We start from the raw sequence: 18,984 nt of genomic DNA, 5'->3' as shown, positions 1-18,984 counted from the left end.
CTCGCATCCTGGGAACCGCCCCCCTATCTGTGATCACACACTAATTGCGACTGCGCCACAATTAGTACGAGGTCGCATAGTGCATACACACTAGCCGATATTATGAATGAAGTGTACCATATCGTCTAGTGTGTGTACCCAGCTTAAGAGACTCCATGCTACTCTGATAGTCAACAGGATTTTCTGGCCAATCAGGTTCTTGTAATTCAAGGATATTGTATTAAGAACCATGCATATTGCAGTTTGGTAAAGAAAAAAGACCAAACCAACCAACATAAAACTAGAACAGTTATGTAGGCTTAAACTTGTGCAGGTGTTTTTATATAACCTAAAGGTTATATAAACATAATACAGGTTGAGTATCCCATATCCAAATATTCCAAAATACGGAATATTCCGAAATACGGACTTTTTTGAGTGAGAGTGAGATAGTGAAACCTTTGTTTTTGATGGCTCAATGTACACAAACTTTGTTTAATACACAAAGTTATTAAAAATATTGTATTAAATGACCTTCAGGCTGTGTGTATAAGGTGTATATGAAACATAAATTAATTGTGTGAATGTAGACACACTTTGTTTAATGCACAAAGTTACAAAGATTATTGGCTAAAATGACCTTCAGGCTGTGTGTATAAGGTGTATATGTAACATAAATGTATTCTGTGCTTAGACTTGGGTCCCATCACCATGTTATCTCATTATGGTATGCAATTATTCCAAAATACGGAAAAATCCCATATCCAAAATACCTCTGGTCCCAAGCGTTTTGGATAAGGGATACTCAACCTGTATTATTAAAAAAAAAAAGTTTTCTTTAAAAATAAATGTTTCGGTGAAGTTGCATTTCATGGATGTAACATGTTTTGTTGAGGATTGCTCTCAGCCAATTGGTTATTATGTTATACGTTTCTTTACATCAGTGGTTCTTAACTCCAGCCCTGAAGTACCACCAACAGGTCACATTTTTGTGGATTTTTTTATGCACAGGTGAGATAGAGGGAATTCAATTAGAAGCGCTAACTTAATGCACCTATCGCATGATAATTCCACTTAGAGTCTGCATGCGCGCTCATATTTATTGCGCAATTCAATTAGAAAATAGCTAACTCTGCATTTGCACAATAATTCTTGCTTGCATTACAGCCATTAAGTATAAGTGAGAATGTGGAAATCTGCCTGTAACCAAAAAAAACAAACATAAGATAACAGTATAGAAGTCTATAATTGGCCATAAAAAAAAAATATTTGGGGTTCTTAAAATCTGTCAAATGGCTGCTAATAAACCTTATTCTGAATTATTGAACAAAATATAGGCGGGGGAAAAAAAAAAAAAAAAAAAATAATATATATATATATATATATATATATATATATATATATATATATATAAATATAGAAAGCTACTTTTTGTGCAAAATAATTTATCTACTTAAATTATGGGTACATTAAATTATTAGTAGTATATATTTGGGCCACTTTAAAAAAAATAAATGCATAAAATAAGATTTTACTCACCGGTAAATCTATTTCTCGTAGTCCGTAGTGGATGCTGGGGACTCCGTAAGGACCATGGGGAATAGCGGCTCCGCAGGAGACTGGGCACAGCTAAGAAAGAATTAGGACTACCTGGTGTGCACTGGCTCCTCCCACTATGACCCTCCTCCAGACTTCAGTAAGGATACTGTGCCCGGAAGAGCTGACACAATAAGGAAAGGATTTTGAATCCCGGGTAAGACTCATACCAGCCACACCAATCACACCGTATAACTCGTGATATTATACCCAGTTAACAGTATGAACATAACAGAGCCTCTCAACAGATGGCTCAACAATAACCCTTGTAGTTAACAATAACTATATACAAGTATTGCAGACAGTCCGCACTTGGGACGGGCGCCCAGCATCCACTACGGACTACGAGAAATAGATTTACCGGTGAGTAAAATCTTATTTTCTCTAACGTCCTAGTGGATGCTGGGGACTCCGTAAGGACCATGGGGATTATACCAAAGCTCCCAAACGGGCGGGAGAGTGCGGATGACTCTGCAGCACCGAATGAGAGAACTCAAGGTCCTCCTCAGCCAGGGTATCAAATTTGTAGAATTTTGCAAACGTGTTTGCCCCTGACCAAGTAGCAGCTCGGCAAAGTTGCAAAGCCGAGACCCCTCGGGCAGCCGCCCAAGAAGAGCCCACTTTCCTCGTGGAATGGGCTTTTACAGATTTAGGCTGTGGCAGGCCAGCCACAGAATGCGCAAGCTGAATTGTGCTACAAATCCAGCGAGCAATAGTCTGCTTTGAAGCAGGAGCACCCATCTTGTTTGGTGCATACAGGATAAATAGCGAGTCAGTCTTCCTGACTCCAGCCGTCCTGGAAACATAAATTTTCAAGGCCCTGACTACGTCCAGTAACTTGGAGTCCTCCAAGTCCCTAGTAGCCGCAGGCACCACGATAGGTTGGTTCAAGTGAAAAGCTGATACCACCTTAGGAAGAAATTGGGGACGAGTCCTCAATTCTGCACTATCCATATGGAAAATCAAATAGGGGCTTTTACATGACAAAGCCGCCAATTCTGACACCCGCCTTGCCGAAGCCAAGGCCAAAAGCATGACCACTTTCCACGTGAGATATTTTAAATCCACGGTTTTGAGTGGCTCAAACCAATGTGACTTTAGGAAACCCAACACCACGTTGAGGTCCCACAGTGCCACTGGGGGCACAAAAGGAGGCTGAATATGCAGCACTCCCTTGACAAATGTCTGAACTTCAGGCAGTGAAGCCAGTTCTTTTTGGAAGAAAATCGACAGAGCTGAAATCTGGACCTTAATGGAACCCAATTTTAGGCCCATAGTCACCCCTGACTGTAGGAAGTGCAGAAATCGACCTAACTGGAATTCCTCCGTTGGGGCCTTCCTGGCCTCACACCACGCAACATATTTTCGCCATATGCGGTGATAATGTTGTACGGTTACCTCTTTCCTAGCTTTAATAAGCGTAGGAATGACTTCCTCCGGAATACCCTTTTCTTTTAGGATCCGGCGTTCAACCGCCATGCCGTCAAACGCAGTCGCGGTAAGTCTTGGAACAGACAGGGCCCATGTAGCAGCAGGTCCTGTCTGAGCGGCAGAGGCCATGGGTCCTCTGAGATCATTTCTTGAAGTTCCGGGAACCAAGCTCTTCTTGGCCAATCCGGAACAATGAGTATAGTTCTTACGCCTCTTCTCCTTATTATCCTCAGTACCTTGGGTATGAGAGGAAGAGGAGGGAACACATAAACCGACCGGTACACCCACGGTGTCACTAGAGCGTCCACAGCTATCGCCTGAGGGTCTCTTGACCTGGCGCAATATTTTTCCAGCTTTTTGTTTAAGCGGGTTGCCATCATGTCCACCTGTGGCCTTTCCCAACGGTTTACAATCAGTTGGAAGACTTCTGGATGAAGTCCCCACTCTCCCGGGTGGAGGTCGTGCCTGCTGAGGAAGTCTGCTTCCCAGTTGTCTACTCCCGGAATGAACACTGCTGACAGTGCTAACACGTGATTTTCCGCCCAACGGAGAATCCTTGTGGCTTCTGCCATCGCCGCCCTGCTTCTTGTGCCGCCCTGTCGATTTACATGGGCGACCGCCGTGATGTTGTCTGACTGGATCAGAACCGGCCGGTTTTGAAGCAGGGGCTTTGCTTGACTTAGGGCATTGTAAATGGCCCTCAGTTCCAGAACATTTATGTGTAGGGAAGTCTCCTGACTCGACCAAAGTCCTTGGAAGTTTCTTCCCTGAGTGACTGCCCCCCAGCCCCGAAGGCTGGCATCCGTGGTCACCAGGACCCAGTCCTGTATGCCGAATCTGCGTCCCTCTCTGAGATGAGCACTCTGCAGCCACCACAGCAGAGACACCCTGGTCCTTGGAGACAGGGTTATCAACCGATGCATTTGAAGATGCGATCCGGACCATTGGTCCAACAGGTCCCCCTGAAAAGTTCTGGCATGGAACCTGCCGAATGGAATCGCTTCGTAGGAAGCTACCATCTTTCCCAGGACTCGCGTGCAATGATGCACCGACACCTGTTTTGGTTTCAGGAGGCCTCTCACTAGAGACGACAGCTCCTCGGCTTTCTCCTCTGGGAGAAACACTTTTTTCTGGACCGTGTCCAGAATCATCCCTAGGAACAGTATACGTGTCGCCGGAACCAGCTGAGACTTTGGAATATTCAGAATCCAACCGTGCTGGTGTAGCATCTCCTGAGATAATGCTACGCCGACCAACAACTGCTCTCTGGACCTCGCCCTTATCAGGAGATCGTCCAAGTATGGAACAATTAAAACTCCCTTTTTCCGAAGGAGTATCATCATTTCGGCCATTACCTTGGTAAATACCCTCGGTGCCGTGGACAGGCCGAACGGCAACGTCTGGAATTGGTAATGACAATCCTGTACCACAAATCTGAGGTACTCCTGGTGAGGATGGTAAATGGGGACATGCAGGTAAGCATCCTTGATGTCCAGAGATACCATGTAATCTCCCTCTTCCAGGCTTGCAATAACCGCCCTGAGCGATTCCATCTTGAACTTGAATTTTTTCAAATATGTGTTCAAGGATTTCAAATTTAAAATGGGTCTCACCGAACCGTCCGGTTTCGGTACCACAAACATTGTGGAATAGTAACCCCGTCCTTGTTGAAGTAGGGGCACCTTGACTATCACCTGCTGGGAATACAGCTTGTGAATTGCCTCTAACACAGCCTCCCTTTCTGAAGGAGTCGTTGGTAAGGCAGATTTGAGGAAACGGCAGGGGGGGGGGGGATGTCTCGAATTCCAGCCTGTACCCCTGAGATACCACTTGAAGGATCCAGGGATCTACCTGTGAGCGAGCCCACTGATTGCTGAAGTTTTTGAGACGGCCCCCCACCGTACCTGGCTCCGCCTGCTGAGCCCCAGCGTCATGCGGCGGACTTAGCAGAAGAAGCGGGGGAGGACTTTTGTTCCTGGGAAGTGGCTGTATGCTGCAGCTTTTTTCCCCTACCTCTGCCTCTGGGCAGAAAGGACGCGCCTCTATCCCGTCTGCTCTTTTGGGGGCGAAAGGACTGCACCTGATAATACGGTGCTCTCTTTGGTTGTGAGGGGACATGTGGCAAAAATGCCGACTTCCCAGCTGTTGCTGTGGAAACTAAGTCTGAAAGACCATCCCCGAACAACTCCTCACCCTTATAAGGCAAAACTTCCATGTGCCTTTTGGAATCTGCATCCCCTGTCCACTGCCGGGTCCATAACCCTCTCCTGGCACAAATGGACAGTGCACTTATTTTTGATGCCAGCCGGCAAATATCCCTCTGTGCATCTCTTATGTAAAAGACTGCGTCTTTAATATGCTCTATGTTTAACAATATAGTGTCCCTGTCTAGGGTGTCAATGTTCTCTGACAGGGAGTCTGACCATGCAGCTGCCGCACTGCACATCCATGCTGAGGCAATAGCTGGTCTCAGTATAATACCAGTGTGTGTATATATAGCTTTATGGAGAGACTCCTTTTTTATCAGGGGAAGCCCCCGCTAGTTCACACACGTCATTTAATTCTTCAGAAGGGGGAAAAACTACTGGTAGTTTTTTCTCCCCAAACATAATACCCTTTTTTGTGGTACCTGGGGTCACCTCAGAAATGTGTAAAACATTTTTCATTGCCTCAATCATATAACGAGTGGCCCTATTGGACATTACATTAGTCTCTTCATCGTCGACACTGGTATCAGTATCCGTGTCGACATCTGTGTCTGTCACCTGAGGTAGCGGGCGTTTTAGAGCCCCTGATGACTTTTGAGGCATCTGGGCAGGCACGGGCTGAGAAGCCGGCTGCCCCACATTTGGCATGTCGTCAAATTTTTTATGTAAGGAGTCGACACTTTCGCGTAATTCCTTCCACAAGTCCATCCACTCCGGTGTCTGCCCCGCAGGGGGTGACAACACATTTATAGGCACCTGCTCCTCCTCCACATAAGTCTCCTCATCAAACATGTCGACACAGCCGTACCGACCCACCGCACACACACAGGGAATGCTCTGACAGAAGACAGGACCCCACAAAGCCCTTTGGGGAGACAGAGAGAGAGTATGCCAGCACACACCAGAGCGCTATATAATACAGGGATTAACTAAATTATATCCCCTATAGCTGCTATATATGTATTTTGCGCCTAAATTTAGTGCCCCCCCCTCTCTTTTTTACCCTTTTCTGTAGTGTAGACTGCAGGGGAGAGTCAGGGAGCTTCCTTCCAGCGGAACTGTGAGGGAAAAATGGCGCCAGTGTGCAGAGGGAGATAGCTCCGCCCCTTTTTCGCGGACTTTTCTCCCGCTTTTTTATGGATTCTGGCAGGGGTATTTATCACATATATAGCCTCTGGGGCTATATATTGTGATATATTTGCCAGCCAAGGTGTATTTATTGCTTCTCAGGGCGCCCCCCCAGCGCCCTGCACCCTCAGTGACCGGAGTGTGAAGTGTGTATGAGGAGCAATGGCGCACAGCTGCAGTGCTGTGCGCTACCTTGGTGAAGACTGATGTCTTCTGCCGCCGATTTTCCGGATTCTTCTTGCTTCTGGCTCTGTAAGGGGGCCGGCGGCGCGGCTCCGGGACCGAACACCAATGGCCGGTTCCATGCGGTCGATCCCTCTGGAGCTAATGGTGTCCAGTAACCTAAGAAGCCCAAGCTACCACCAGTTAGGTAGGTTCGCTTCTTCTCCCCTTAGTCCCTCGCTGCAGTGAGTCTGTTGCCAGCAGATCTCACTGTAAAATAAAAAACCTAACATATACTTTCTTTCTAGGAGCTCAGGAGAGCCCCTAGTGTGCATCCAGCTCGGCCGGGCACAGGATTCTAACTGAAGTCTGGAGGAGGGTCATAGTGGGAGGAGCCAGTGCACACCAGGTAGTCCTAATTCTTTCTTAGCTGTGCCCAGTCTCCTGCGGAGCCGCTATTCCCCATGGTCCTTACGGAGTCCCCAGCATCCACTAGGACGTTAGAGAAAAACACAATAACTCCCACCTGTTCCATATCTTGTACCCCAGATTTCTGCATTACAATTTTTTTACCCAAAATAATTACATCTTTATTGGCTAAATAAAAAGAATTAAAAGCTTCTAAGTGCCTAGTAAGTCATTAATGTGTGTTTGGGAGTGGGGGGTTTCCCATTGGTTCTGAAAACATTTTTCCACAACTTTTCACCTGATTAGGAGGTGGTGAAAAGAAATCCCTATTAAAACCTATGAAGAATTATTGTGGGAAAAGTCTCACAAACAATTGGATAAATCCGTATTCATGAGCCACGATAAAAGCCCGGTTTTCACGGATAATTGAATACCCCCTTACTTTGTTGCTCCATGACAGTAATTATCCAGCCTAAAATAGATAAAAATCCTCAAACATGACCTGCTGGGAAAACTTGAATGTTGAGTACTGGTATAGATATTCTTCCAATACATCTTTTGAGGAAATTCTGAATTTATGCTGTTCTAAGGCTTGGTACACACTTGACGATATGAAGCCGATATTTCATCCGAACCGGCGTATCGGACCATTTATTGTTCACATCGTCCAGTGTGTATGCAGTATATCGTTAACGATGCACGCTCCCGTGGGTCGTTGACCATGTCCAATATCTTTAGTGCAAGCCTTGAAATCTAAGATATTGGACAAGACTGCATGCACCTGGATGTGGGTGGATGCAACCACTGACGATATCGGTAACAATATGGTTTGCCTTGACGAAGTTGCATCTTATGCTCATCGTCAAGTGTGTACACAGCCTACGACTTCTGCAACGTCATGGCACCATAAGAAAAAATTGAGTGGATATCTTCAAAAGTATTTTACGCAAGTGGTTTAATTCATTTTAAACTGATCCATGTCCACAATAACTACCACATGCCAATACAACAGCAGCAATTGTGTTTTTAGAAATACTGGTTCTCGGATAGTAACCAAAATGGAGGTGAAGATGTGTCTTCATTCACCATACGTTATAAGACTTTAGACACGCCATCACGGGTAACGAGTCCTATACTTTTTGTCATACGTCTCGTATTTTAGGTCTTATTCGTATCATAGCCACATACAAAGATGCTTATAGTATACTAGGCACAACGAAATAGTACTTTAGTCCCAAATAAATTGGTATTAAGTCGCAGATTAAGTATAATGACATGCGACTGGAGTCACCTGTCTTTTGCCATTTTACCCAGCTTAGTGACTAAAGGGCCCCATACTCTAGAACGATAATGCTCGATTTCAGCCAATTTCAGGCCGATATATCGGGTGAAATCTGACATTTTGGAGGTGTAGCCAATCCGATGCGCATTCCTGTGAGGGTCGGATCAGCTCCCCTAGACCGGGTAAGGTGAAGTAAGACCAGATGTCATGCACTTATAAGATTAATGAAAAAAGGGGTACTTTCCTCACAAGTCTTCTGCTAAATACTTCATACAAATAGGATCCATGTGTGGGGAAAAAAAACAGAATTCCAAATATAGTGTAGTATATTCTAAATTTGAAAAATGAGTATAAATGGATGATGTCAATGAAAATAGATGGGGGATTACCAGAACTAAGTGCAATACAAGCCACGATATATGCCTTTCAAAAGTATTCCGCAGCTAGGATGATCGTGTGTCAATCCCCTCACAGGTCCTCTGTCGTCAACCTTTACCACAAACGCTCCCCAGAAACTAAATTCATATAGGGAAAACAGAATTCCAGATATAGTGTAGTAGGTTCAGAGAAAAGTAATTTTAATATATACAAATAAAAATTGCCAATACATAAAAGGTAATAGATGGAGAATTACCACAAATAATAATGAAATCAGCGTTGAATAATGAGTCTCACTGGAAAGAATACAGCTCAAATATCCCGATATAAAAAGGTAAAGTTGGAGGTTTACCGGATTTTCAAGAAATATGTGCCTTTGATGTTACGAGGAAGCTGGCTCCGGAACCCGTCTCCCAAAGTGGCACACAGTTCCGTCCGTCCGTCCGGTGAAGCTCTTTGTCACACAAGTTTCTCCTGTCATGCAGTGCCGACCGGTTTCGGGATCTCTCCCTTCATCAAGAGTGTCGAAACCGGTCGGCACTGCATGACAGGAGAAACTTGTGTGGCAAAGAGCTTCACCGGACGGACGGACGGAACTGTGTGTCACTTTGGGAGACGGGTTCCGGAGCCAGCTTCCTCGTAACATCAAAGGCACATATTTCTTGAAAATCCGGTAAACCTCCAACTTTACCTTTTTATATCAGGGGATATTTGAGCTGTATTCTTTCCAGTGAGACTCATTATTCAACGCTGATTTTATTATTATTTGTGGTAATTCTCCATCTATTACCTTTTATGTATTGGCAATTTTTATTTGTATATATTAAAATTACTTTTCTCTGAACCTACTACACTATATCTGGAATTCTGTTTTCCCTATATGAATTTAGTTTCTGGGGAGCGTTTGTGGTAAAGGCTGACGACAGAGGACCTGTGAGGGGATTGACACACGATCATCCTAGCTGCGGAATACTTTTGAAAGGCATATATCGTGGCTTGTATTGCACTTAGTTCTGGTAATCCCCCATCTATTTTCATTGACATCATCCGTATATACTCATTTTTCAAATTTAGAATATACTAAACTATATTTGGAATTCTGTTTTTTTCCCCACATATGGATCCTATTTATATGAAGTATTTAGCAAAAGACTTGTGAGGAAAGTACCCCTTTTTTCATTAATCTTATAAGCGCATGACATCTGGTCTTACTTCACCTTACCCATTTTATCCTTGGTATTGGGGATACCTTTTAGACCAGCCTGTGTGCAGCTGATTCTTTGTTGGCGCCAAGGAACTTTTCTGTTATCCATTTTCACTGTTTTAGCTCCCCTAGATCGTTAGTGCTTTCAAGCCTCTCACACTCGCTTACAAAGCCCTGACCCACTCCTCTCCCATCACATCTCTGACCTTATCTCTCTTTACACTCCCACCCATCCTCTTCGCTCTGCTAATGCACGCCAACTCTCCTGTCTACGGATTACTTCCTCCCACTCCTACCTCCAAGATTTTTCACGTGCTGCACCACTTCTCTGGAATTCCCTACCTCTCCCCCTCAGACTCTCCACAAAACTTCAAACGGGCTCTCAAGACCCACTTCTTCACCAAACCCAGCCAAATCTCATCCTAACCCTCTGTTCTACGCTCTCTATGTACCCCATCTGTGTCACCCCTGTCTGTCTACCCCTCCCCTTTAGAATGTAAGCTCTCACGAGCAGGGCCCTCTTCCCTCATGTGCTTATCCTTCCTTACTTTAATAATCTACAACTGCACCAAATCCAGCAGTCTTCTGTCACCTGATACTTATTCCAGTGTCATCTGCTGATGTAACTATGTTCATTTACCCTGTACTTGTCCTATACTGTCATCAACCGTAAGTTGCTGTTTTCCTGTTTGATTATTTGTTTATGTACTCTGTAATTTGGCGCTGAGGAACCCTTGTGGCGCCATATAAATAAAGGATAATAATAATAATAATAATAGTGCTGTACTCGTGATATGTCGGTTTCCGCAAGCATGGCTGGGATGGCATACGATATATCGCATGCAAAATGTACCAAATCGTATGGAACCACTCCCGGGAGAGTTCAAGGGAAATCGCCTCCGACTTCAGCCTCAGACACATCGTTGTAGTGTATGGGGCCCTTTAGTCACACACAGAAGCTACGAGATGCCAGTGTCCAGGGTGCCTGTGCATTGTACTGTTGTCGAATCAGTGATGCAAATAATAAGAATTTACTTACCGATAATTCTATTTCTCATAGTCCGTAGTGGATGCTGGGGACTCCGAAAGGACCATGGGGAATAGCGGCTCCGCAGGAGACTGGGCACAAAGTAAAAGCTTTAGGACTAGCTGGTGTGCACTGGCTCCTCCCCCTATGACCCTCCTCCAAGCCTCAGTTAGGATACTGTGCCCGGACGAGCGTACACAATAAGGAAGGATTTTGAATCCCGGGTAAGACTCTTACCAGCCACACCAATCACACCGTACAACTTGTGATCTGAACCCAGTTAACAGCATGATAACAGAGGAGCCTCTGAAAAGATGGCTCACAACAACAATAACCCGATTTTTGTAACTATAACTATGTACAAGTAATGCAGACAATCCGCACTTGGGATGGGCGCCCAGCATCCACTACGGACTATGAGAAATAGAATTATCGGTAAGTAAATTCTTATTTTCTCTAACGTCCTAGTGGATACTGGGGACTCCGAAAGGACCATGGGGATTATACCAAAGCTCCCAAACGGGCGGGAGTGCGGATGACTCTGCAGCACCGAATGAGAGAACTCCAGGTCCTCCTCAGCCAGGGTATCAAATTTGTAGAATTTAGCAAACGTGTTTGCCCCTGACCAAGTAGCAGCTCGGCAAAGTTGTAAAGCCGAGACCCCTCGGGCAGCCGCCCAAGATGAGCCCACTTTCCGTGTGGAATGGGCTTTTATAGATTTTGGCTGTGGCAGGCCTGCCACAGAATGTGCAAGCTGAATTGTACTACAAATCCAACGAGCAATCGTCTGCTTAGAAGCAGGAGCACCCAGCTTGTTGGGTGCATACAGGATAAACAGCGAGTCAGATTTTCTGACTCCAGCCGTCCTGGAAACATATTTTCAGGGCCCTGACTACGTCCAGCAACTTGGAATCCTCCAAGTCCCTAGTAGCCGCAGGCACCACAATAGGTTGGTTTAAGTGAAATGCTGAAACCACCTTAGGGAGAAATTGAGGACGAGTCCTCAATTCTGCCCTGTCCGTATGAAAAATTAGGTAAGGGCTTTTATAGGATAAAGCCGCCAATTCTGATACACGCCTGGCTGAAGCCAGGGCTAACAGCATTACCACTTTCCATGTGAGATATTTCAAGTCCACAGTGGTGAGTGGTTCAAACCAATGTGATTTTAGGAATCCCAACACTACATTGAGATCCCAAGGTGCCACTGGAGGCACAAAAGGAGGCTGTATATGCAGTACTCCCTTGACAAACGTCTGAACTTCAGGAACAGAAGCTAGTTCTTTTTGGAAGAATATCGACAGGGCCGAAATTTGAACCTTAATGGACCCTAATTTGAGGTCCATAGACAGTCCTGTTTGCAGGAAATGCAGGAATCGACACAGTTGAAATTCCTCCGTAGGGGCCTTCCTGGCCTCGCACCACGCAACATATTTACGCCAAATACGGTGATAATGTTGTACGGTTACATCCTTCCTGGCTTTGATCAGGGTAGGGATGACTTCATCCGGAATGCCTTTTTCCTTCAGGATCCGGCGTTCAACCGCCATGCCGTCAAACGCAGCCGCGGCAAGTCTTGGAACAGACATGGTCCCTGCTGGAGCAGGTCCTGTCTTAGAGGTAGAGGCCACGGGTCTTCCGTGAGCATCTCTTGAATTTCCGGGTACCAAGTCCTTCTTGGCCAATCCGGAGCCACGAGTATAGTCTTTACTCCTCTCCTTCTTATGATTCTCAGTACTTTTGGTATGAGAGGAAGAGGAGGGAACACATAGACTGACCGGTACACCCACGGTGTTACCAGAGCGTCCACAGCTATTGCCTGAGGGTCCCTTGACCTGGAGCAATATCTGTCCAGTTTTTTGTTGAGGCGAGACGCCATCATGTCCACCTTTGGTTTTTCCCAACGGTTTACAATCAAGTGGAAGACTTCTGGGTGAAGTCCCCACTCCCCCGGGTGAAGATCGTGTCTGCTGAGGAAGTCTGCTTCCCAGTTGTCCACTCCCGGAATGAACACTGCTGACAGTGCTATCACATGATTTTCCGCCCAGCGAAGAATCCTTGTCACTTCCGTCATTGCCCTCCTGCTTCTTGTGCCGCCCTGTCTGTTTACGTGGGCGACTGCCGTGATGTTGTCCGACTGGATCAATACTGGCTGACCCTGAAGCAGAGGCCTTGCCTGACTTGGGGCATTGTAAATGGCCCTTAGTTCCAGGATATTTATGTGAAGTGACGTTTCCATGCTTGACCACAAGCCCTGGAAATTTTTTCCCTGTGTGACTGCTCCCCAGCCTCTCAGGCTGGCATCCGTGGTCACCAGGATCCAATCCTGAATGCCGAATCTGCGGCCCTCTAGGAGATGAGCACTCTGTAACCACCACAGGAGAGACACCCTTGTCCTTGGAGACAGGGTAATCCGCTGATGCATTTGAAGATGCGATCCGGACCATTTGTCTAGCAGATCCAACTGAAAAGTTCTTGCGTGGAATCTGCCGAATGGAATCGCTTTGTAAGAAGCCACCATCTTTCCCAGGACCCTTGTGCACTGATGCACTGACACCTGGCCTGGTCTTAGGAGTTTCCTGACTAGGTCGGATAACTCCCTGGCTTTCTCTTCCGGGAGAAACACCTTTTTCTGTACTGTGTCCAGAATCATCCCTAGGAACAGCAGACGTGTCGTCGGAATCAGCTGCGATTTTGGAATATTTAGAATCCATCCGTGCTGTCGTAGTACTATTTGAGATAGTGCTACTCCGACCTCTAACTGTTCTCTGGACCGTGCCCTTATCAGGAGATCATCCAAGTAAGGGATAATTAAGACGCCTTTTCTTCGAAGAAGAATCATCATTTCGGCCATTACCTTGGTAAAGACCCGGGGTGCCGTGGACAATCCAAACGGCAGCGTCTGAAACGGATAGTGACAGTTCTGTACCACAGACCTGAGGTACCCTTGGTGAGAAGGGCAAATTGGGACATGGAGGTAAGCATCCTTGATGTCCAGAGACACCATGTAGTCCCCTTCTTCCAGGTTCGCTATCACTGCTCTGAGTGACTCCATCTTGAACTTGAACCTTTTTATGTAAGTGTTCAAGGCTTTCAGATTTAAAATGGGTCTCACCGAGCCGTCCGGCTTCGGTACCACAAACAGCGTGGAGTAATACCCCTTTCCCTGTTGTAGGAGGGGTACCTTGATTATCACTTGCTGGGAATACAGCTTGTGAATGGCTTCCAATACCGCCTCCCTGTCGGGGGTAGACGTTGGTAAAGCAGACTTCAGGAACCGGCGAGGGGGAGACGTCTCGAATTCCAATTTGTACCCCTGAGATACTACCTGCAGGATCCAGGGGTCTACTTGCGAGTGAGCCCACTGCGCGCTGAAATTCTTGAGACGGGCCCCCACCGTGCCTGAGTCCGCTTGTAAGGCCCCAGCGTCATGCTGAGGACTTGGCAGAAGCGGGGGAGGGCTTCTGGTCGTGGGAAGAAGCTGTCTGTTGCAGTCTTTTTCCCCTTCCTCTGCCCCGGGGCAGATATGAGTGGCCTTTTGCCCGCTTGCCCTTATGGGGACGAAAGGACTGAGCCTGAAAAGGCGGTATCTTTTTCTGCTGCGAGGTGACTTGGGGTAAAAAGGTGGATTTCCCAGCCGTTGCCGTGGCCACCAGGTCCGATAGACCGCCCCCAAATAACTCCTCCCCTTTATACGGCAATACTTCCATATGCCGTTTTGAATCCGCATCCCCTGACCACTGTCGCGTCCATAATCCTCTTCTGGCAGAAATGGACATCGCACTTACTCTTGATGCTAGAGTGCAAATGTCTCTCTGTGCATCTCGCATATATAGGAATGCATCCTTTAAATGCTCTATAGTCAATGATATATTGTCCCTGTCCAGGGTATCAATATTTTCAGTCAGGGAATCCGACCAAGCCACCCCAGCACTGCACATCCAGGCTGAGGCTATTGCTGGTCGCAGTATAACACCAGTATGTGTGTATATACTTTTAAGGATATTTTCCAGCCTCCTATCTGCTGGCTCCTTAAGGGCGGCCGTTTCTGGAGACGGTAACGCCACTTGTTTTGATAAGCGTGTGAGCGCCTTATCCACCCTAGGGGGTGTTTCCCAACGAGCCCTAACCTCTGGTGGGAAGGGATATAGTGCCAATAATTTTTTAGAAATTAGCAGTTTTTTGTCGGGGGTAACCCACGCTTCATCACACACTTCATTCAATTCATCTGATTCAGGAAAAACTACGGGTAGTTTTTTCACACCCCACATAATACCCCTTTTTGTGGTACTTGCAGTATCAGAGATGTGCAAAACCTCCTTCATTGCCGTGATCATGTAACGTGTGGCCTTACTGGAAAATACGTTTGTTTCTTCACCGTCGACACTGGAGTCAGTGTCTGTGTCTGGGTCCTTGTCGACCCACTGAGGTAACGGGCGTTTAATAGCCCCTGACGGTGTTTGAGACGCCTGGACAGGCACTAACTGAGCTGCCGGCTGTCTCATGTCGTCAACAGTTTTCTGTAACGTGCCGACACTGTCACGTAATTCCTTAATTACGGCCATCCATTCAGGTGTCGACTCCCTAGGGGGTGACATCACCATTATAGGCAATTGCTCCGCCTCCACATCATTTTCCTCCTCATACATGTCGACACACACGTACCGACACCCAGCACACACACAGGGAATGCTCTGATAGAGGACAGGACCCACTTAGCCCCTTGGGGAGACAGAGGGAGAGTTTGCCAGCACACACCAGAGCGCTATATATGTATAGGGACAACCTTACAATAAGTGTCTATCCCTTATAGCTGCTTATATCTGTTATTTTGCCAAATAAGTGCCCCCCTCTCTTTTTTACCCTGTTTCTGTAGTTGCAGGATGCAGGGGAGATTCTGGGAGCCTTCCTACCAGCGGAGCTGTGTGGGAAAAATGGCGCTGTGTGCTGAGGAGATAGGCCCCGCCCCCTTCACGGCGGGCTCTTCTCCCGCTTTTTTCTGGAAAACTGGCAGGGATAAATACATCCATATAGCCCAGGAGCTATATGTGATGTATTTTTTGCCAAATAAGGTAAATTCATTGCTTCCCAGGGCGCCCCCCCCCAGCGTCCTGCACCCTCAGTGACCGAAGTGTGCTGAGAGCAATGGCGCACAGCTGCAGTGCTGTGCGCTACCTTATGAAGACAGGAAAGTCTTCTGCCGCCGATTTATGGACCTCTTCTTGCTTCAGCATCTGTAAGGGGGCCGGCGGCGCGGCTCCGGGACCCATCCATGGCTGGGCCTGTGATCGTCCCTCTGGAGCTAATGTCCAGTAGCCTAAGAAGCCCAATCCACTCTGCACGCAGGTGAGTTCGCTCCTTCTCCCCTTAGTCCCTCGATGCAGTGAGCCTGTTGCCAGCAGGTCTCACTGAAAATAAAAAACCTATTTAAACTTTTACTCTAAGCAGCTCAGGAGAGCCACCTAGATTGCACCCTTCTCGTTCGGGCACAAAATCTTAACTGAGGCTTGGAGGAGGGTCATAGGGGGAGGAGCCAGTGCACACCAGCTAGTCCTAAAGCTTTTACTTTGTGCCCAGTCTCCTGCGGAGCCGCTATTCCCCATGGTCCTTTCGGAGTCCCCAGCATCCACTAGGACGTTAGAGAAAAATACATGTAGGTTAATGTATCAAGCAGTGAAAAGAGAGAAGTGGAGACGTTGTCCACAGCACCCAATAAGCATCCACCTACCATTTTATAAAATAAACTTGATCTATAGATTGTAAGCTTGCGAGCAGGGCCTTCCTACCTCTATGTCTGTCTGTTTTTACCCAGTTTTGTTCTATTACTGTTGTTCTAATTGTAAAGCGCAACGGAATATGCTGCGCTATATAAGAAACGGTTAATAAATAAATGCTTCCTCAAAGCGGATTGGCAGCAATGGGCAACTTCTCCAGTGGTACACTTTTACCCAATAAGTGGGCAACTCAATTGTTTATGCACTACCGATAGCCCATCTAAAGTGACACGAGATCTGGGTGCGTTATTCAATTTTGTTTTAATTGCACATGTAGTGCCCAAAAAGACCGGCTTTAGCCGCGTAAAGCAGCTAAACCAGCCTACAGTAATGGGCGCCGAAAAACAACCACATTTTTGCACATTTCAGCTCACCAACTCCGTGGGCTGCAAGCTGAAATGTGTCCCCCAGCGGCCAATCACAGCCAAATAGAGCAACAATTGAATTGCTCAGTTGGGAACCATCTATCTGTGGGGAAAAAATTTAATTCACCCATAAGCGGCCAGATGTAATGAAATCTGGGTTGCCCGGAAGTGCAGGTTCTCAGTCAAATTCTGACTTTTTTTTAAAAAGCGGCAATCACGTACAAAGCAAAACCTTGTAAATCATTCCTACTTTAAGAAAGCGTCCAAGTTCGACCAGGAACCGGCTCCTCCGGCCAACTTGGACTTCATTACATCCGGCCCAATGTTTAGGTTTCTGAAAGGAAGCTTGGCGTCACTAAAGGGCCCCATACATCAGAGCACCGTTTCGCCATTCTGCGGCCACCAATGATTGGCAATCCATCTGTGAATCAGGAAATTCTTCATTTCTCTTTCCTGTTTTTGGTCAGGATTTGCCAATCAAGATTTTAAAACATGTTCAATATTCCCTATTTCCCCGGCCGTCAGGGGATCAGGAAATTGAGGCAATCCGCCACTGATACATGAGGACCTTAAGTCGAGAAGTCTGTGTGGTCAATTCAAGTTGCCAACAGTTGAATAGCGCCGGGAATTAGCTCCCGGCGCTATTCAATACAGCACCATGCAACAATTGTCAGGAATTCTTCTCTCACCCCCAGGGGTTACGAGCAGAAATCCGACAAAAGTGCTGGCGCGCGGCCGGTACGAGGCTGATTCTGTCAGGAATCAGCATCGCGCCGGGCAGTTAAGTCGGAGAATGCCCATTCCCCCGACAAATCAACCTGTTAAGTCAGGGAGAACGGGCATTCGCCGACTTAACATGAGCAGAATTGAATAGCGACGGGAGCTAATTCCCGGCAATAATTTAACTGTCTGCAAATTTAATTGACCACTGTATCATGCCAAATGGGGCAGATGTAAATGGACGCACCTGTAACAAAAAACAACATGACCTGCATATCTGGAAAAAGTCTCTTTAAAAAAAAAAAAATTTAAACAGACTTGTAGTCCAAAAACACAACCAGTTTTGTGCACTGTATAGAGGGAATTCTGTTCCTAAAGCAGCACTGCGGCACTTCCAAACAGGAAAGAAAATAATGGAACTTGTGTTCGGTACATTTTTGGAGGCTCAATGGGAATTGGGTTTATGCTTTGGGTTTATGCTCATCTTGCTCTACATGCTTTCATCCAGAAAGGGAAACACCGAAGTATGAAACTGCAAACTTCTGTAACAGTAACTTTGTCAGCGAAGATTACCAGGTGAGTTTCCACACACACATATATATATATATATATATATATATATACACATGTGTGTGTGTGTGTGTGTGTGTGTGTGTGTGTGTGTTATGTCACATACTGCTGTTGGGATGTGTCAGGAGGGCAGAATGAATGAACCCCCTCCTCTACTCCCTGACTTCCCCACCCACTCGGGCCCCCCCTTCCCAGAGCTTCCACCAGAGAGACCCCTGTCACCCGCAGCACCCCACATCTGCCCATCCTCCGGCCAGGGAGCCCCGTGTCTCCTCGCTCTCACTGACCCGGGCCGCAGTGACGCGGCAGCAGCTGCAGGCGCTGTGCTGGGCAGAGGCCGCCCGGTTACATGGCACTAAGAGCCGCCTCGGCTCCTCCCGCTGCCCCCCAGGCCTCACCTCACGTCTCCTCCCCCGGGGCCGGTGCGAGCGGCTGGATGTCGGGGCTGGCTCGGAGCGGCCCTGGCCTGGTTGGCTCCTGCAGGCGGCGGCCACTCTCTCTCACTGAGAGAGCAGGGAGACAGGGAGCCATGGCGGGGGGGAGCGGCGCCATTACCCAGGCTAAAACAATCGAGCCAGATCCTTCCTTCTCACCGGCTCCCGAAACCGGGCGGCTTCTGGCTGCCCGACTAACCGCTACCGCGTGTAGTGGGAGCCGGTCTGGGACCAGCTATGTGGGTGCCGCAGCCAGTTATCTTATTCTAACCCTAGTTTCTAGGGGGTCTGCATCGACGCGTTAGGCTCCTCGATTGAGCGC

At 47.0% G+C, this 18,984-nt stretch overlaps 1 protein-coding gene across 1 annotated transcript in view; it reads right to left on the bottom strand.

Moving 5' to 3' along the window:
* The window catches only part of INO80 (INO80 complex ATPase subunit), a 197,428-nt gene extending 178,677 nt beyond the window's left edge, over positions 1-18,751 (bottom strand). The window contains exon 1 of the mRNA XM_063947351.1: positions 18,627-18,751. The gene's annotated coding sequence lies outside the window, so the exon portion shown is untranslated. The remainder of the gene's footprint in view (positions 1-18,626) is intronic.
* Between the last annotated feature and the right edge of the window lie 233 nt (positions 18,752-18,984).

Source organism: Pseudophryne corroboree, chromosome 12 (assembly GCF_028390025.1).
Source record: "Pseudophryne corroboree isolate aPseCor3 chromosome 12, aPseCor3.hap2, whole genome shotgun sequence".
Lineage (NCBI taxonomy): Eukaryota > Metazoa > Chordata > Amphibia > Anura > Myobatrachidae > Pseudophryne > Pseudophryne corroboree.
This window is presented reverse-complemented; position numbering and strand designations above follow the sequence as displayed.